Source organism: Dermochelys coriacea, chromosome 1, assembly GCF_009764565.3.
Source record: "Dermochelys coriacea isolate rDerCor1 chromosome 1, rDerCor1.pri.v4, whole genome shotgun sequence".
Classification (NCBI taxonomy): Eukaryota; Metazoa; Chordata; order Testudines; family Dermochelyidae; genus Dermochelys; species Dermochelys coriacea.
In genome coordinates, this window is record NC_050068.2 from 121712124 (window position 1) to 121732384 (window position 20261).

Sequence of the window (20261 nt, forward strand, 5' to 3'; positions counted from 1 at the left end):
GATAGCATGGTCAATTAAATTCACACTTCTGTAAATTATTTTTATGGTTCATCATTCATGCAATAACATCTTGATGTACACAGGCAATATCCTGCTAGTCTCTGTTGGTGCATTTCATGACTACAACTCGCTGAGAAATTGAAAGACCTTGTGACCAGTTTATTCACTTTAATGGGAATTGTAGGATAATAAATTAACATGAGTACAATAGTCTGATTTATTTTACTAATAATCATAACAAGGCTACATCCCCTTATATCACCTCAAACCTTTTGCAGTGTCTGTTTTTGTTTTTCTTCTAAGCTCTTTGGAGCAGGACTCTGTCTTCTCTGTGTTAGTGCAGAACTATTTCTTGGACAATTTGGGTTTTACCACAGTATAAATAGTAGTGATTAGAGTAGGTAACTTGAAAACAGATCAGATGGATTTTATTTTCAACTCTTTCACTAATCAGCTGTTAGACTTTTGACAAGTCACTCTGCCTTATTTTAGTCATCACTACTAGAGTAGAAGCAAGCTGTGAGATCTAATTGTTTGTATAGCATTTTGAGATCATCATAAAAATGTACTATATAAATGCAACATATTAATATCATGAATCACTATTTTACTTGTATGCAGTGTAATTGTAGCCATGTTGGTCCCATAATATTAGAAAGACAAGGTGTACGAGGTAATATCTCTTATTGGACCAACTTCTGCGGGTGAGAAGTTTTTGAGCTCTTCCTTCAGGTCTGGGAAATATACTCAATGTCACAGCTAAATACAAGGCAGAACAAATTGTTTAGAATAAGTAGTTAACAACTATTTCAAGGGATCATTCTAGGTGAAGTGGCCTGTTAACACCTCTCCAGTCATAGTGGGGAAAAGAGGGTGGGAGAGTCTGGGGATGGATGTAGTGGTTTATAGATTTTTGTAATAAACCATAAATCCAGTGTCTCTATTTAGTCCATGATTTTTAGAATCTAGCAAAGTTATGAATTTAAGGTCCCATGTTCACCTTTTGAAGGCGTTGTGCAGATTTTGTTTGAGAATGAGGACTGAGAGGTCAGGTATAGAGTGATCACTCTGTGAAAAGTGTTCACAGATGAGTAATATGGTATTTTTATCATTTATTATTTTCTGTGTGAGTTCATTTGAGAGTATAGTGATTGCCTTGTTTCACCCAAAATGTGGTTGTTGGAGCATTTAGTGCATTGGATGAGGAACACCATATGCTGTGGTATGCATGTGTAGGATCCCTGGATCTTGAAAGGTGTGTTGTGAGGGTTGTTGATCATTTAGCAGTGGAAACATGTCTACAGGTTTTGCATCTGGTGTTCTGGCAGGGTCTGGTGCCACTTTGAGTTGGTGTATCCTGGTCTGTGGGGAACTTTCTTCTGATAATGAAGTTGGGGAGGTTAGGGGGTTGTTTGAAGATCCAGAAGAGGGGGTTCAGGAACAATTTCTTTCAGAGTGTGGTCCCCATCGAATATGAGTTGTAAATATTTAGTGGTACCCCATATGGGTTCCAGTGAGGGATGCTAGGTGACAACTAGTGGTGTGTAGTTGGAAGGGGTTTTTATTTATGTATCAAAGCAGGTTATCTTGGGGTATTTGGGTGACCCCTACCATGATGCAATCTACTTCTCTGGTGGAGTATCCTTGTTTGGTGAAGGCAGTTTTAAGTGTTTTAATGCGTATATCCCAGATTTTCTCCTCCGAGCATATTCTGTGGTATCTGAGTGCCTGGCTGTAGATAACAGATTTCTTGGTGTGTTTGGGGTGGTCACTGTATCTGTGAAGGTAAATATGGCGATCTGTGGGTTTCTTGTATATAGCTGTCTGAGGGTTCCATTGCTGAAACTAATCAAGGTGTTCAAGAAGGTAATGCTAGTGTGGGAGTGTTCTAGAAAGAGGTTAATGGATGGGTGGTGATTATTAAAGTTGTGGGGGAAATCTATGAGGGAGTTTAGGTCATCAGTTCAGAGATGAAAATATTGGTTTACTTATTATATACATTTGTTTTAACTCTGTGAAGTTTTAGTAAAACAGACTGCTTAAATGTTTCGAAAGCACTTCAGTGATTAAGGAGCCTAGGTCACATACAGAGTAACTTCACAATTACTAACCTTTTTTTAATATTGGGTCATAAATAAGTACAAGAGAGAGAGCCTGTAGTGTACTTAGTTTTATGGAATTATTCACGATCAAACATTTTTTTCACCTGTTATTGCCTCCAGCAAATCTCTGAAGCCTGGGTCTTTAGTGATGATTGATGGATATTGACTTCCAATTACATCTGATTTAAATAGCTGGGGGATTGTAGGATTCTAGTCCCAGAATCAGGCACAACAGCATCAAGGTTATGAACTTCAATATCTAGCTTGGAATCCTGGTGTCCACAATGGAGATACTCTCACTGAGGGCAAAGCAAAGCTTTAACCACTTTTATTTGCACAATTAGTCAAGACAGAAAAGCTCCAAACCATATAAATAGATAGCAAAAATAGAGTTAGGCTGATACCTTGCATCATTCCTCATACATATGGTCAAGTACTCGCACTCTTTCTAGGGGATCTGGTATTAACAGACAAAGATCCAGCTCTTTCCCTGGCATGCCAAACGAGTCTGATGGTCCAGATCAGTTGATGGCAACCCATCTATGGTGGTCTGACATATTAGAGGGCTTATGGCTTGTCATGAATATTCATTCAAATGCCAAGCCTATCTTGTCCATATCTAACTTCCTCACCCTAATAATATTGGACTGCCTTTTATCCTATAGGTTAGTATATTAATGAATTTAACCTATTAACATATACTTTGATTCATTGCCAAGACATGTTTGTGGTTAAGCATCTCCCAATGGTTTATCCTAAAATATCCAAGCTTAGTTTCAGTTCAGTATTCTTGCAGTTGCCTGGTATTATTATGTAAATACTCCCCTCTTAAGCAAGTGTTTTCAGTTCCCCAAAACTCTGGGTAACTTTTGAGCCATTTATTTCTACTAAAGGTTATAGGACTCGAAGCCTTATGCTAACTTACTTATGTCATACCCTAACTGCTTAAGCTAATATCTTACAGGATAAAGGCTTGTAGGTTCCTTGCATTACTGCTCAGTGAAATAAAATGCTAAGCTAGTTCTCTGGGGTACATCTCAGAATAGAGTTCCTTGGCTTGGCTAAGTGAGCTGTTTCTTCTCTGTAGGTTTTAGCAAAGGACTTTTACCAATTTACAAGTCTGTTTACTGCTCTGTAAATAATACTTATCCATCTCATAAGGGTAGCAATTTGAGGTCACTGCCCAGATGCCACAGACTTGTGATAGGAGCAGGCCCTAACAGTTGTAAAACATCTTGTTGGGATCCTCAGATGAAATGTGCTGTAAGTGCAAATGACTAATACTGATATAGGCTCTTACAACAGGGGGACAGAGAGAAATTCTTTTCTATATTACTTAAGTGAATAGTAGTAGTGATCCTGTTCCCACTGAAGACAATAGCAACATTCCAAGTCACTTCTGTAGGATTAAAATGGGGGATTAATAGGGCCAGCATTATTATGATTAGAATATTTGCAAATAGCAAAAAAAAAAAAAAAAAAAAAACTAAACAAAACAATCCCCACCCCCCATTCCGTAACATTATCGTGCCTGGCTAATTGTTCCTTGAACTGACCTGTTCCCACCCCTTTTTTATTAGCTTTGTGTAAATGAGCATTTGTTTGCATGAATTCTGGCAAATGACTCTTCTTCATGTGAATTACCATACTAACATGCAAACGTAAGTATTCACTGTTCATGCTCATGTTGATAATAGTCTCTCATCCAGTCATGAAAAAGAAACAATACCATGTGACGTAAGTGGTATGTTCCCACCCCATGAATATTGAAAGGCAGGTAAGGCAATCCAAGAAACCACAGGCTGAAATGTATTTGCATAAAGTGTTCATTGAATTCTATTAACAATTAGCAAATGTATTTACAAAAATCAGTCTGTGCATGCATAATTCAGAACAGGAAAAGGTGTAAAATTCATTCAACTGTTTGCTGTGCATAGTTTTCCAGCTCTGATTATGTCTGAACACTTTTTTTTGAAAGGGGGAGAGGAGCCATTGATAGAAGACTCTCTGAAATAAATTGACATTTAATAACAGTATCAGCTGAAGCCATCCAAAGCAGCTGATGTGGTAATGTGCTTTGCATAAACTCACAAACATAGTTTTTAATTTGTTTGTACAGTCAACTGAGACAATGATCACCCCATTCCATAATGTATATTAGAAAAGAACTCCAATCAATCTTGGAGCAAACCTTCCTGCCATGAGTTTAGAAGTCCATAAGGCTCTATTAGTTTTCTTATTAATTGGAAATGAACAGGGGAGAAGAAATACAACTGTAGTCAGCAATGAGTTTCCTTCAAATGTTTTCACTGCTGGGAGAAACATGATAGAGAACTTATAGTGGGATAACTTAGAAAATCAATTCTTAGACATTATGATACACACACAGTCTTTCTCTTTTTATTTCTAATTATATTTGCATTCAAACACTAGCTATCACATAGGTCATCTGTTTTTTATTCTTTATCCATTTTCTAATCCTTTGTTTGTTCCATCACAGTTAATGGATTATTGTGATATCACAAAACGGATTATTATTTCAGGTGAGGGATAAGCAACAGGAAGATGAGCTGCTCAGTAATACATCTGCTTTTATGAAATCCTCTTAATTCTAAACAAGAGAGCAAAACTCTTGAGAAATGCAGGGCATATATGTGTAGATTTGTTTTGAAATACTAAGTGTTCTTTAAAACAGTATTTATCCTGACTGTAGTTCCTACTTATACTCCTTTACGCAGAGTAATGGCCACTTAAGCACTTAAAGTTTAGGATTGAAAGATGATAATGCATAGCTTTTACCATTTTATTTATTTAAAAATCATCCGATTCCTTTGAAGTCCTCAAATATAGATATGTTTGAATGCACATGAAAATGGAGCAATAAAGTGCAATAAAGAGTTGAAGCTAAGGGTGTTGTCCAGTGATTTAGCCTTAGATTTGGAATTGGAGTTCTTGACCTCTATTCCTAGCTCTGACGCTGGCTCCCTGTCCTTGGGCAAGTCATTTCCTCAGTTTTCCAATATGTACAATCATGATAATACTTACTATCACATTTTGTGGTGTAATCCAGACCAGTAAGGAGTTCTTACCACCTGCCCAGTAACTCTAGGTGCCTTGTATGTTCTGCTGTTGTGGCTTACTGCCTGGACACCAAAAGCCAGCAGACAAGCGTGCAGTATCCTGAATATCTCTGTGTTGTGCAGCCCTGGTTCAGCGCTTCTGATCCCAGCAGGCTGCCACAACCACCCCACGCTGGTTTCCACCACCTTTGGTTACACCTGACAAGAGGACCCCAACACACTTTCCATCCTGAATTTCCCCAGAACTGTCTCTTTCCAAAGTGTCCAGCCCTCTCCTGGACTACTCAGAGAAATAAAAAGGTTCATTTGCTCCTTTAAAGAGACAGTACCCAGCAGCTTGCCACATTAACTGGAGTTAACAATTACTTCAGTTCAAACACAGCACTGGGTTGGTTTAGATTAAAATTGTCACGCTGCCTAGAGTGGCTCATGGCCATGAGTGCCTACCTCAGGGCAGACAATCAAAAACAGGGCAAACACCCCAAACTAATGGTGTGTTCTATAATGAGATTTTACCAAGCCAGTAACAAATGTGAACTCCTGGACCACTATACCAGTCATACTATGGAGTCACAGACAGTCCCCTTAGACCAGTGGTTCTCAAACTAGGGTGCTGCTTTTTCAGGGAAAGCCTTTGGTGGGCCGGGCCGGTTTGTTTATCCGCTGCGTCCACAGGTTTGTCCGATCGCTGCTCCCGCTGGCCACGGTTCACCGTTCCAGGCCAATGGGAGCTGCAGAAAGTGACATGGGATCAAAGGACATGCTGGCCACCCTTCCCACAGCCCCATTGGCCTGAATTGACAAACCACTCCCAGTGGGAGCAGTGATCGGCCGAACCTGTGGACGCAGCAGGTAAAAAAACCGGCCCAGCCTGCCAAGGGCTTTCGCTGAACAAGCAGCTCCCCTAGTTTGAGAACCACTGCCTTAGACCATCCAGGTTCTCTTGCCACCCAGACAAACTGGACTTAGTGATAAATGGTCACTTACAGCAAAAATCACACCACATTCAGCTTGCTTTCAGTCCTGAGAGACCAGTCACTTACCCAAGATAGGTACCCTAGATCCTACACCAAAGACTACGCCCATAGCCAGTCCTGGAATAAACTATCTAAAGGTTTATTAACTAAGAAAAATAAATAGTTATTTGCAGGTTATGGCAAGCATCACAAAAATAACAGGACATAGTTTCAGTGATGCCAGATTACAAAGAAATAAAAGCAGAGAGGGTTACAATCAAATAAAAGAGAAAACATGCATCTGAAAGTCTAAAACTTAATCTAGCAAAGCACAGTCTTTGTGTAAATTGGTTTTGTTCTAACACTGTCCCAGGTGCAAAGCTGAGAGATCTGTTCCGGAGGTAGCTTCTGTCTCTAGATAGATCACTTCATCAGCGTGGATGCAAGAAATCTGACAGAAAAGGAGAATATCCTTCTTCGAAGCCCAAAAGGCATATATAGGGTGGGGAGACTCCTGATCTGGAAGCATTGAGTGGGGCTGGTCTTCATGAATATGCCTGGACAATGTGGGGCTGTAGGGGGCAGGGAGAAGGGTGTGTGAAGCCAAGAAAGATCTCTGCTAGGGACTACGGATCTCCTCATAAGTGCACCCACATCTGTATTGCCCAGGAAGGGTCCCTTAGTCAAGTGGCTTGACAAGCCACCATCATCAACATTTGCCCATGCAGCTTATGTTAAAGAAGGCCTTAAGAGAAACCAGCAGACAGTTATACAGAGATGTGCCTGTCCATTACAACCACCTGCTCATTCTTTCTTTCCACATTGTAGGACACTGTCCTTGACCACACTTTCCCTTTCTCCATTAAGAAAACCAACCACACTGGAAGCTCAGACCCAAATAAATAAAATAAATTTCTACTTCAAAAGAAAACCAAGCACGCAGGAAAGTTGTACCAAAAACAAGCAAGCAAACAAAAAAATCACTTCCTCAGGGAATGCCTGCTAATTATAAAGAAAGGCACAACACATTAATGCCACTTGCACACTAACTTGGTGTATTTCTAATCTATTCACATTGTTATAGAACACCTATCACCATGTCATCTGAGAACCTTCCAGCAACACATTAAATAACATAAAGAGGGGCTATCGTGTGGTTCATTCTCTCTCTCTCAATCTCACTTTTTTTCTTTTCCCAAGAAGAAGTTTGTATCTGGATTTAAAACAATTGTGTATGATGTGCTTGGTGGAAGTACTGTTTGTATTAGTGCCATGAACCAGCCATTTAATCATCCGATCCTCTAACTCTTCTCAGAGTAAGTCTAGACAAATGAGCAGAAAAATGTCAACCCCTACTTTACGTTAATGCCTTCCTTAGACCATCATCAGGATTTGAATCCGGAGCCTTCAGAGCTAATACCAGGAGTCTCCACTGCTTGACCTAAGGGACTAAATTTGCTAGTTGGAAGCAGCAACTATATGGACCAGCCACTCTCATGGCAAATCCTAAAGGTATTCCTTGAAGATTGAGTGTCACCTGAATTGATCACTGGCTAGATCCTTAAATTGAATGTCAAACCAGATCACCTTATGTCAATCTTATCATGCCACTGAAGCTTCTCATGCCCCTGGCCATGTGGTGGTAGTCCATGGAAAACAGGGTTTGGAAGCTGTAGGTCTTCCATTCTAATAATATGTCCACACCAAAAAAGCAGCAAAAACTGAACCACTACTGATGGAGGTGGTTGCTGAGTTTGGCTTCAAATATCCTCATTTCTGATCTTGTCCTGTCCCTTAATAATGAACAGTTGGCAAAGATGACACAAATAAAAAATCAGTCCAGCATTGTTCCTTAGCACCCACATTTCACTTACATACAATAATATCGGTATAATAAATCTGCAGCCGGTGGCAAGCTTGAGGTCGTGATATCCCCACAGAAGCTGCTGAAGGGCCTGAAATATAGCAGCAGCTGCTGCTTGGACCAGTCACTAGAGATGAACAAACACCTACACTAATGCCAGCTCTTCTAGAGGTAGTGAAATAGTGCAAAATTTCTGAGTAGTTGCCTACATGGAGAAGGCCCTAGTCTGCCTATATCTATCCATTCTCAGTGGCAACCGATGATTTGAGGTGCAACAGCACTTGCTTCAAAAGGGTAGCCCTTAATTTCCAAGATTGAAATTTCTTTTAGCTGTACTATATCTGTCTTCTGCAGTTATGTAAGCTGTTCAGTTGATCTGTCAACATATTTCTTTTGTTGTATTTTTAATGACCTATTTATGCAAAATTTTCACTGTGGGCTGCTGTAAAATGATGCAGCGAAGTCATGCATGCGATTTATGTCCCATTAACAGTTCTCAAGAGACAATCTGCATTTTTAATAGCACTGCCTGATAAACCAATTAAGCCAAATCTAGCAAATAGAGGTAGAACAAATATTTCTGTCTGGTGCTTTTGTCATCAGTTTTTACCCATGCTCACTTTTGTGCCCTTTCATTTCCTGGGAGATGCAGTAAACCATAAACTAGCAATGACAAGTTTGAAATTCTCAGCAGACGCACCTACTTTTTAAAAGATAGGTGTAAACTAGCGAGGAAAACACAAGATTGGGAGTTCTTGTGAAGTGATGAGTCATTCCTGAAGTAGAGCCTGATTAAGCCACATGCCATAATGACAACGAGGAGTCCATGTGGCACCTTAGAGACTAACAAATTTATTTGGGCATAAGCTTTCGCGGGCTAAAACCCACTTCATCAGATGCATGTAGTTTTCACTCCATGCATCTGATGAAGTGGGTTTTAGCCTGCAAAAGCTTATGCCCACATAAATTTGTTAGTCTCTAAGGTACCACAAGGACTCGTTGTTTTTGCTGATACAGACTAACACAGTTACCACTCTGAAACATATAATGGCTTGGAACTCTCCAAGTGGTGACAGGCTTGGGCTCCAACCCAGGTGTTGCTCTAGCCCAGCTCCCAGCAGCCCTATGCTTGCCTTGATGCAAGCCCACTTTTGACTTCTGATTCCAGCTCTGACTTCTGGCTCCACTTCCCAAACTGATAGGTACTGCTCCAGCCACTAAGCATGCCCACCGACATGTTGGTTTCTGACACTTTGAGCCTTTGCTCTGCCACAGATTTCCTATGTATCTTTAGTCAAGTTATGTAATTCCCTCTTGGCTCCCTTTTCCCACTTATATAATGGAATAATATGTTTCTTACAGTAGGTGTGAAGAGCAATTCACCAGTGTTCATGAACCACTCTAGGATTTTTGGATGGAAGGTTCTGTAAAAGTGTGAAGTCCCTGAAGGACGCAGCAGACTGAGGAGTAGGAATTGTTGTTGTTTTCACCATAGTTCAGAAGTGAAACTATATGCAGTATATGCAAGACTTGTTGGTTATTAATAAATATTTTGTAATTAAATTTATTGCTAGAATATCCTGGAACACTGTCCATGACCTGTGCTGTTGGAATTCTAAGGCTAAGTGAATATGGCTTTCCTGTTCATTAGTACAGCGTGAGGTGTTGTGCTTTCTAATATGACAATTTGGCTTGATAGCCAATGATTAACAAATTGTCTCTTCCATTACAGTCAGGGCTGGTCTACACTACTGGGGGTGGGGGGCATTGATCTAAGTTGCACAACTTCAGCTACGTAAATAACATAGCTGAAGTCGACGTACTTAGATCTACTTACCGCAGTGTCTTCATCTATGCTCCCAGTCGATTCCCCTTGCGCTTCTCATTCAGGTGGAGTACCGGAGTCAACGCTACAGCGATCGGTGATTGATTTATCGTGGCTATACAAGACATGATAAATTGACCCCTGCTGGATCATTGCTGCCCCGTCGATCAGGCTGGTAGTGTAGACAAGCCCTATACTGTGTGCTAAATTGGCGTAGCTGTCATTGATGCAGCGGCGGCAATTTAGCGAGTCAGGTGAAGACACTATGGGTGCATGGGAGAGCGTCTCCTGTCAACTTCAATACTCCACCTCGCTGAGAAGTGGAAAGTAAGTCAGCGGGAGAGCGTCTCCAATCGACATAGCTTGGTGTAGATACCGCGTAAGCGAGATGTAAACTATGTTGCTAAGTTGGGTGATATTTTCACTGCCCTGAGCAATGTAACTTGCGTTGACTTAAGCGGCAGCGTAGATCAGTCATCAACTGAAATGTGCACTAGTCCCATAAGAAAACAAAATGCAGAAAATCACCTCCACCCATTGTCTGCAGAGACCATTTAGAATTTCTCAAATGCTACCTGCTATTTGGTTTTACAGTATCTTTTTTTTTTCTTAATCAGTATATTTCTAGTTGTGTGCAAAATGTCAAGTTTGACTGTTTCCTTCCTGTTTTTGTCTTTATAAGTACATTTATAGGCATGCAACTGCTTTTGACCCTGTAATTATAAGAAGAAAATACAATTGTTTTGTTTCTCAAGCTTTTAAATTACCTAATTTATTATGAGTCAGTGGAAAACACTTCTTAAAAGTTCTCCAGTTTGCAGCCCTATTAATTAGTATAGTAGAGAGAGAAACCTAATAGTATTTTTAGCTGCCTGAGACTGTAAACTAATAGAAGACTGATGGAATGCTCTAATTCCTATGATTTTGCCTAATGGCTACAATGTAAACGGTCACTGAGGACCTGTCTACTTTAGAAAATCGCATAGGTAGAATGTGAATCGGTTTTAATCAGGTATAGTTAAACCAGGGCAACTGGCTGTGTGGACACTTTTGTTTCAGTAGACAAATGGATTATTTTAGTTTATCCCAAAACTCCTAATGAATTGAAGCCATTCCTAAACCAAAATAAGTATCCACACAGTCACTCTAATTTACAACAAACTTAACCAAATTGCCCTTGGGCTGCTTCTGTGTCAAGGGAATTCTCCACTGGTCAGTTACAGAGCCCCTATAAACCCTAAAGACAACTGGATCAGTGTATAGGAGTTGGGGTCAGAATAAGCCCTTTTATTTGGGCAGTAGGAGATTAATATCTGTAGCTGGGTTAAAGGTAGCGGGGGATAACTTGCATTATATTAATAAAATAAAACCTATACAATGAGCTAGAACAGTCAAGCTGTGCACATACCTAGTCCTCCCTTCCTACTGTTTGTTATATTCACTTGTTGCATCTTGTCTGAAACTAGATTGTCTGTGGCAGGGACCATGTCTCCCTCTGTTTGAACAATGATGCTGACTTTGCCCTTTGGACCGGTCTATGGTACAAGTAAGTAATAATCCAGGTACACTGCTCTCCAATAATGTAATGCAGAGTCAAGATGTTGACAGTGGATCCTTTCTTTAAAACTCAAAATCTGGCTTTGGAACTTTGTGCATCCAGAGGAAGCCATCATGGTCTTTTTCTAACCAGGGAAAGGGATCGTAGCTGAACAAAACTATTGCATTGTGAGGCAAAAGATGTACAAATACTTTCAACTCTAACTGTAGCTGATTATTCTTGCGCTCAACTGTTATGGTTCCAGCTTAAACTGCTGCTTCTCCTGTGTAAAGGCTTGCTGCTAGGTCACAAAGAATCCATGCACACTAAGGGTATGTCTACACTACGAAATTAGGTTGAATTTATAGAAGTCAGCTTTGTAGAAAGCATTTTTATACAGTCGAGTGTGTGTCCCCACACAAATGCTCTAAGTGCATGTAGTTGGCGGAGTGTGTTCACAGTACCAAGGCAACGGTCGACTTCCAGAGCTTTGCACTGTGGGTAGCTATCTCACAGTTCCCGCAGTCTCCACCGCCCATTTGAATTCTGGGTAGAAATCCCAGTGCCTGATGGGGCTAAAACATTGTCGCGGGTGGTTCTGGGTACATATCGTCAGGCCCCCGTTCTCTCCCTCCCTCCGTAAAAGCAAGGGCAGACAATCGTTTTGTGCCTTTTTTCTTCAGTTACGTGTGCAGATGCCATACCATGGCAAGCATGGAGCCCTCTCAGCTAACCATCACCGTATGTCTCCTGTGTGCTGGCAGACGTGGTACTGCATTGCTACACAGCAGCAGTTTATTGCCTTTTGGCAGCAGACAGTGCAGTATGACTGGTAGCCGTCGTCGATGTAGTCCTGGGTGCTCTTTTAACTGGGAGTGACTCAACCAGGTCACTTCCCTTGTTTCGTCTCATGGCGATTGAGTCCTACCGGAGTCTTTTAATCTGCAGCCAGCAGAAGATGATGGCCAGCAGTCATACTGCACCGTCTTCTGCCGAGCACCGAGGAGGTGACGATGGCTAGCAATCGTACTGCACAGTCTGCTGCCAGCAAGATGTATAAAGATAGATGAAGTGGCTCAAAACAAGAAATAGACCAGATTTGTTTTGTATTCATTTTTTCCTCCCTCCCTCCCTCCCTCCCTCCCTCTGAAATCAATGGCCTGCTAAACCTAGTTTTAAGTTCTATCCTTGAGGTTTTGAGTTCTATCCTTGAGGCAGCCATTCAGTTTCTTGCAAAACCACGCCCTTTGTTGATTTTAATTCCCTGTAAGCCAACCCTGTAAGCCATGTGGTCAGTTGCCCTCCCTCCTACAGGGCAACAGCAGGCAATTGTTCCACACCTTTTTTCTGTTCAGACGCCATACTACGGCAAGCATGGAGCCCGCTCAGATCACTTTGGCAATTTGGAGCACATTAAGCACCACACGCATTATCCAGCAGTATATGCAGCACCAGAACCTGGCAAAGCAAAACCGGGTCAGTAGGCAACATCTACATGGTGACGAGAGTGATGAGGACATGGACACAGACTTCTCTCAAAGCACGTGCCCTGGCAATGTGGGCATCATGGTGCTAATGGGGCAGGCTTATGCGGTGGAATGCCGATTCTGGGCCCGAGAAACAACCACAGACTGGTGGGACCACATAGTGTTGCAGGTCTGGGACGATTCCCAGTGGCTGCGAAACATTCGCATGCGTAAAGGCACTTTCATGGAACTTTGTGACTTGCTTTCCCCTGCCCTGAGGTGCAAGAATACCAAGATGAGAGCAGCCCGCACAGTTGAGAAGCGAGTGGCAATAGCTCTGTGGAAGCTTGCAACACCAGACAGCTACCGGTCAGTCGGGAATCAATTTGGAGTGGGCAAATCTACTGTGGGGGCTGCTGTGATGCAAGTAGCCAATGCAATAAAAAATCTGCTGATATCAAGGGTAGTGACCCTGGGAAATGTGCAGGTCATAGTGGATGGCTTTGCTGCAATGGGATTCTCTAACTGTGGTGGGGCCACAGACGGAACCCATATCCCTAACTTGGCAACAGAGCACCAAGCCAGCGAGTACATAAACTGCAAGGGATACTTTTTAATAGTGCTGCAAGCACTGGTGGATCACAAGGGACATTTCACCAACATCAATGTGGGATGGCCGGGAAAGGTACATGATGCTCGCATCTTCAGGAACTCTGGTCTGTTTCAAAAGCTGCAGGAAGGGACTTTCTTCCCAGACCAGAAAATAACTGTTGGGGATGTTGAAATGCTATAGTTATCCTTGGGGACCCAGCCTACCCCTTAATGCCATGCTTCATGAAGCCATACATAGGCAGTCTAGAGAGTAGTAAGGAGCTGTTCAACTTCAGGCTGAGCAAGTGCAGAATGGTGGTAGAATGTGCATTTGGATGTTTAAAAGCATGCTGGTGTAGTTTACTGACTCAGTTAGACCTCAGTGAAACCAATATTCCCACGTTATTACTGCTTGCTATGCGCTCCAAAATATCTGTGAGAGTAAGGGGAGACATTTATGGCGGGGTGGGAGGTTGCAGCAAATCGCCTGGCTGCTGGTTATGCACAGCCAGACACCAGGGCGGTTAGAAGAGCACAGGAGGGTGCAGTGCGCATCAGAGAAGCTTTGAAAACCAGTTTCATGACTGGCCAGGCTATGGTGTGAAAGTTCTGTTTGTTTCTCCTTGATGAAACCCCTCACCCCTTGGTTCACTCTACTTCCCTGTAAATAAACCCTCCCCACCTCCCTTCGATCACCGCTTGCAGAGGCAATAAAGTCATTGTTGCTTCACATTCATGCATTCTTTATTAATTCATCACACAAATAGGGGGATAATTACGAAGGTAATTACGATAATTACGAGAGGTGGTGGAGGAGGGAAGGACAAGGCCACACAGCACTTTAAAACTTATTGAATGCCAATCTTCTGTTACTTGGACAATCCTTTGGGGTGGAGTGGCTGGGTGGCCAGAGGTTCCCCCACCGCGTTCTTGGACATCTGGGTGAGGAGGCTATGGAACCTGGGGAGGAGGACAGTTGGTTACACAGGGCCTGTAGCAGCGGTCTGTGCTCCTGCTGCCTTTCCTGCAGCTCAACCATACACTGGAGCATATTAGTTTGATTCTCCAGCAGCCTCAGCATTGAATCCTGCCTCCCCTCATTACGCTGCCGCCACCTTTCAGCTTCAGCCCTCTCTTCTGCCCGCCACCTCTCCTCCCGGTCATTTTGTGCTTTCCTGACTCTGACATTGTCTGCCTCCACGCATTCGTCTGTGCTCTGTCAGTGTGGGAGGACAGCACGAGCTCAGAGAACATTTCATCGCGAGTGCATTTTTTTTGCCTTCTAATCTTTGCTAGCCTCTGGGAAGGAGAAGATCCTGTGATCCTTGAAACACATGCAGCTGGTGGAGGAAAAAAAAAGGGACAGTGGTATTTAAAAAGATGCATTTTATAGAACAATGGATACACTCTTTCACGGTAAACCTTGCTGTTAACATTACATACATAGCACATGTGCTTTCGTTACAAGGTCGCATTTTGCCTTCCCCCACTGCGTGGCTAACAGTGGGGAACATTTCTGTTCAGCCATAGGCAAACAGCCCAGCAGGAACGGGCACCTCTGAATGTCCCCTTAAGAAAAGCACCCTATTTCAACCAGGTGACCATGAATATCACTCTCCTGAGGATAACACAGACAAAGAGTGGATGTTGTTTGAATGCCAGCAAACATACACTGTAATGCTTTGTTCTACAATCATTCCCGAGTACATGCTACTGGCCTGGAGTGGTAAAGTGTCCTACTATGATGGATGGAATAAGGCTGCCCTCCCCAGAAACCTTTTGCAAAGGCTTTGGGAGTATGTCCAGGAGAGCCACGAATGCCAGGGCAAATTAATCATTAAACATGCTGGCTTTTAAACCTTGTATAGTATTTTAAAAGGTACACTCACCAGAGGTCCCTTCTCCGCCTGGTGGATCCGGGAGGCAGCCTTGGGTGGGTTCAGGGGGTACTGGCTCCAGGTCCAGGGTGAGAAACAGTTCCTGGCTGTCGGGAAAACCGGTTTCTCCGCTTGCTTGCTGTGAGCTATCTACAACTTCATCATCATCGTCTTCCTCGTCCCCAAAACCTGCTTCCGTGTTGCCTCCATCTCCATTGAAGGAGTCAAACAACACAGCTCGGGTAGTGGTGGCTGAACCCCCTAAAATGGCATGCAGCTCATCATAGAAGCAGCATGTTTGGGGCTCTGACCTGGAGCAGCCATTCACCTCTCTGGTTTTCTGGTAGGCTTGCCTCAGCTCCTTAAGTTTCATGCGGCACTGCTTCAGGTCCCTGTTATGGCCTCTGTCCTTTATGCCTTCAGAGATTTTTCACAAATGTTTTGGCATTTCGAAAACTGGAATGTAGTTCTGATAGCCCATATTCCTCTCCCCATACAGCGATCAGATCCCGTACCTCCCGTTCGGTCCATGCTGGAGCTCTTTTGCAATTCTGGGACTCCATCATGGTCACCTCTGCTGATTCAACTCTGCATGGTCACCTCTGCTGATGAGCTCTGCATGGTCACCTGCAGCTTGCCACATTGGCCAAACAGGAAATTGAAATTCAAAAGTTCGTAGGCCTTTTCCTGTCTACCTGGTCAATGCATCTGAGTTGAGAGCTCTGTCCAGAGCAGTCACAATGGAGCCCTCTGGGATAGCTCCTCGAGGCCAATACAGTCTAATTGCATCCACAGTACCCAAATTTGACCCAGCAAAACCGATTTCAGTGGTAATCCCCTTGTCGGGGTGGAGTAAGGAAATCTATTTTAAGAGCCCTTTAAGTCAAAAAAAAGGGCTTTGTCATGTGGACGGGTGCAGGGTTAAATCGATTTAACGCTGTTAAATTCGACCTCAATGCCTAGTGTAGACCAGGGCTAACAGGAGTTAAATGTGAATGCTGAAAGAAATGGGTCACAAATTAGTGGCAACAAGTAGGGTCTCTATAACCATAATAAAAGCAGTTCAAAGATTTGAAGATTGAAGATTTGAAGCACAGAAATGGCTGTTGAGGCTGTTCTAGCTTCTGGGGCTCTGGGTGGGAGGGTTGAGTATCCTGTTTTTCTGACTGACAGTTTTTCAGAGGAATGGATTGTAAATGACTTCTGTAGGCAGAACAATCTGAATTAACTGGCCAAATAAATCGATATAATGATGGCGACAGAATGAGCTGCCTAATTTTATTACTGAAAAGCCAGGCAAGAGATGTACAGTAGTTTACCACATGAGAAGAAACTAAGCTATGACAAATTCCAGGCTGAGTTAAAGTAACAATTAAAACTTGGAAGTACATGTATACTAGAAATGGGCTGCATTCTTGGAGTAGGAATGTAAACCTGTGGGAAGTACAAAGGACTCACAAGGGCTCTGGATAGTGACCAGCCTGAGACAAAAGCAACTGAAAAACCAAAGGACAGTTACCTCCTACAGCACGAACCTGCGGAGAATGTCAGGAAGAATATGAAAATTTCCTAGAATGCTGCACCTCAAATCTTTTTTATAAACTCTCTCCTTTAGGAAATGGAAGTGCTCCTAGAGAAAAGCTTCAAGAATCCCATCTGTGCAGAAGATGTCTTGATTATGTTGTTTGACAATTGCTGTCAATTCCAGTGGGAATGAGATTCACCTGTTCTGTAAAAGTAAAATATTTTTGAGACCGATATTACAAGACTTGCTTTATGGAAGCCACTATGGTCTACTCTTTTGCATTCTAATCCTGGCTCTGACATAGTATGCTGAGCAAGTGATTTAACCACTGCAAGCCTGTTTTCCATTCTAGAATATGGGTGATATGTATGTTCTGATATAATGACATAAATTCATAGTACAGGAAGTGGTAGAAAAAAGAGTTAAGAGTTTCTGGCTCCCAGACCAGTCTTCAGTTCACTCGCCTATTTTGCCTCTGAAGAATGGACACACATTCACACTCTATTTCGGCAAATGTACAAAAATCAAAGTTCTTTGAAAGACTGAAAATGGTTAAATTTTGTCAACAGTTCTTTGTAATCGATATTCCACCAGTTTTATTTTTTAATCCCATATTGGGGGACTGCAAAAAGTGGTAAACATGGTGCCTGAGTACACTGCTTGTGGCTTCTACTGTTGTACAGACTGAGGGTCCCCATTAGTCCTTGGACTAAATCCGTGCAATGGTGCTTGCAAACAGAATCAGGCAGCTTGGTTCATAAAGAATTGGTGCAAACTGACTCCTTCATATTCACTTGGACCTTCAAGTTGCAAAACTCAACCCCATTGGATTATTCTTTCAGCTATCAAATTTTGAGTTTAAAAAGGTTGTAGTCCCTGGGTGGACGTTGGTTTTTAACAAACCTAGGATACATGTATGTGCTTCCAGAAATGGCTGCTGCTATGGTTTGTGTGTTTGTAAATGCTGATGTTAAGTTAAATCCAAACCTAGCAGAAATGAGTTATACTTTGGTCTTCTCACAGACTTTTAAAAAGAAAATCTTGCGCTTTTGGTTGACTTTTTTAAAAAAGCCCTTTTGCATTTTAATGACACTTTTGGTCCCTGTAAAGATTAGGAACACTGCCATGTCAACAAGAGCAAGTGAGGCATTCTCTGAGTCTGTTGGTGAAATGGAAGTGGGAGAGAATATCAGAGCAGTTTTAAGGCAACAGCTCATGGCAGCATAAGCAACTGGCCCCACATCTATGACACAGGATAAGCTCCAGCTAAGTATTAGTTACTCTTAAAGGAACATTTTGGACGACATCTTAGCATAAAAATTGTTGTCATAGTCTTTTAGAAACTCAGTTTTTTCTCTTTTCCTTCCAGTGGAAATATTCATACATGCTTGTGATACGGTGTATATACTCCATGATAGAGACCAAGGGATTAAGCAGCAGTTCTTGGCCCAAGCAGCCCTGTCTGCAAAGCCTGCACAAGCTGGGGGTGGGTTTAAAAGGGGAAGCAGAGCTGCTCAGAAGAGGGAAGGCAGTGGAAGGGAGCAGACCTTTGCTCTGGGGAAGTACTGCTCAGGAGCTGTAGTGGCCTGAGACTAGGAAACACAGAACTGATAGGATCTACAAAGGGAAGGTCAGAGACTTTATTTGTGATTATGTATTTTACTCTGTGGGAAGAAGGGAAACTTGGGTAGGAAGTGGTCTGGGGAGCCGCTGTGTAGTGTCCCAGGGTACAGAACATAGCTGCCCACCATCAGGCTCAGGACGGGAGACTGGTGGAGGGAATGGGCCTTGGCTCCCCTACCCACTCCCAACAGATAGGACATCAACAGAAGCCTTTACCTTGGTAAAGAGTTCAGCTGGGGAAAACCCTGATTGTTTAAGGGCCCAGACTTGCAAAGTCCCCATGCTGTAGTGAAGCCCTGATGCCCTGAGGGAAGCTGAAGGACAGGACTATTAGCCGAAAAGGGGTGACTATCTGCTGCCCCCCTGCCTGACCTATAGGCAGCATTGGTAGTGAGTGGTTCCCTTTTGAAATACTCCTTTGCAATGTAGCGTTTTCTACTGCGTAGCCGCTGAATGAGCAATCACTGGCTTCCATATGCCACTGTTTTCCTGAGAACAAATAAGTGAGCCCAGTACAAAGCAAAAACAATTTAGTGTTTACACCAACTACAGATGTAGGGTCACATCTCCACCAGGGGGAAGAGCAGAATCAAGAGGCAATTTATCAGAACTAAAGAGCAAGATCACTAATTGAGGCGCACCCCCGAACCCGAGGCCAGTTCACACTAGATCTTTTGCTGGTATAATAATGGCAGGTAGGATGTGATTTATATACTGGTGAAAAGATAGTTATATTGGCAAGAAATAATGCTTCAACCTGTATAGTTCATTTCGTTGTGGGGAACTGGTATAAGCTACAGCAGCAAAATCACTTTTGCTGGTGTAAGCTGCATCTCCATTAGCAGGTTTTGCAGGCATAGCTACACTGGCAAACCTTTTCTAAAGTACTTTAGGCTTTAGTTTGTAATAACTGTGTGGCCCATGTGACAAAACAACTTTAGGATCCAAAAGGATCCTAATTTTTTAATTAAAGATGAGCAATCATATTTGGCTGAAATAAATTACTCAAATATTCAAACCCCCCAATTCAAATCAAAATCAAACCATTTTTAGATCCTAAAGAGTTTTGCCATAGCTCTAACTGGTGGAGGGGGTGGTGGGGTAGAAAGAGATAAGAGCTCTCCTGTGCTGCTTGGTTTCAACCCAATACAGAAATGCTGTAACAAACACCAAAAAACCAGAAAGTAGTGGAGACTTCATAACAAAGCGTGAGATTTCTAGTGCAATTTCCAAACCAAAATGATGATTTTTAATAAGCTATTGGATAAACAATAAAGCTTCATGTGTATAAGTCAAATGAGACTCAGATTTGCAGAGTGTCTCCATTAACAGGTTCTAACCAAGATTGTGACTCACTGGTTTGGTGCTGGCATGGCAAATCACTGGACTTCCATGTGCCTTAGTCAGCAGAAAAATTAGAAGAAAAGCAGTATTTTGAACTTTCTTGAGTAATGACTTTTTTTGCATGTTGCTATCCTGTGGTGTTAAATACCTTCTTTTGGAGATATAAGCAAACACCAAAGGTCAAGGTAAAAATCAGACTTACTTTCCCTGTATCTGGCTGGAAAATGCAGCTTGTGTGTTAATACCCATATATAGTTTCAGGGAGGTGTGAGCTGCAGACTTAAGTATCTAGGAGGATCTATGTTTCTTATGAGTCAGGATTTGCTAATGAAGATTTCTAATAGTTTTTGCACCAAAGTAATCCGGTGAAAGATAACCGGCCAGGTGGAATTAGGGGTATTTTTTTTCACTCTTAAACGAAGCTACTTTGTCTAAAACAACTTATTATATTCATGATCAGAATGTGTGTTC

At 42.3% G+C, this 20261-nt stretch overlaps 1 protein-coding gene across 6 annotated transcripts in view; it reads left to right on the forward strand.

The window, feature by feature from the left end:
* Positions 1–20261, forward strand: part of GABRG3 (gamma-aminobutyric acid type A receptor subunit gamma3) — a 524307-nt gene that overhangs the window by 107438 nt on the left and 396608 nt on the right. Inside the window, exon 3 of one of the 6 annotated variants that reach the window (XR_005290558.2) lies at positions 11294–11373. The exons of the other annotated variants lie outside the window; for them this stretch is intronic. The gene's annotated coding sequence lies outside the window, so the exon portion shown is untranslated. The remainder of the gene's footprint in view (positions 1–11293; positions 11374–20261) is intronic. 6 annotated transcript variants of the gene reach the window in all.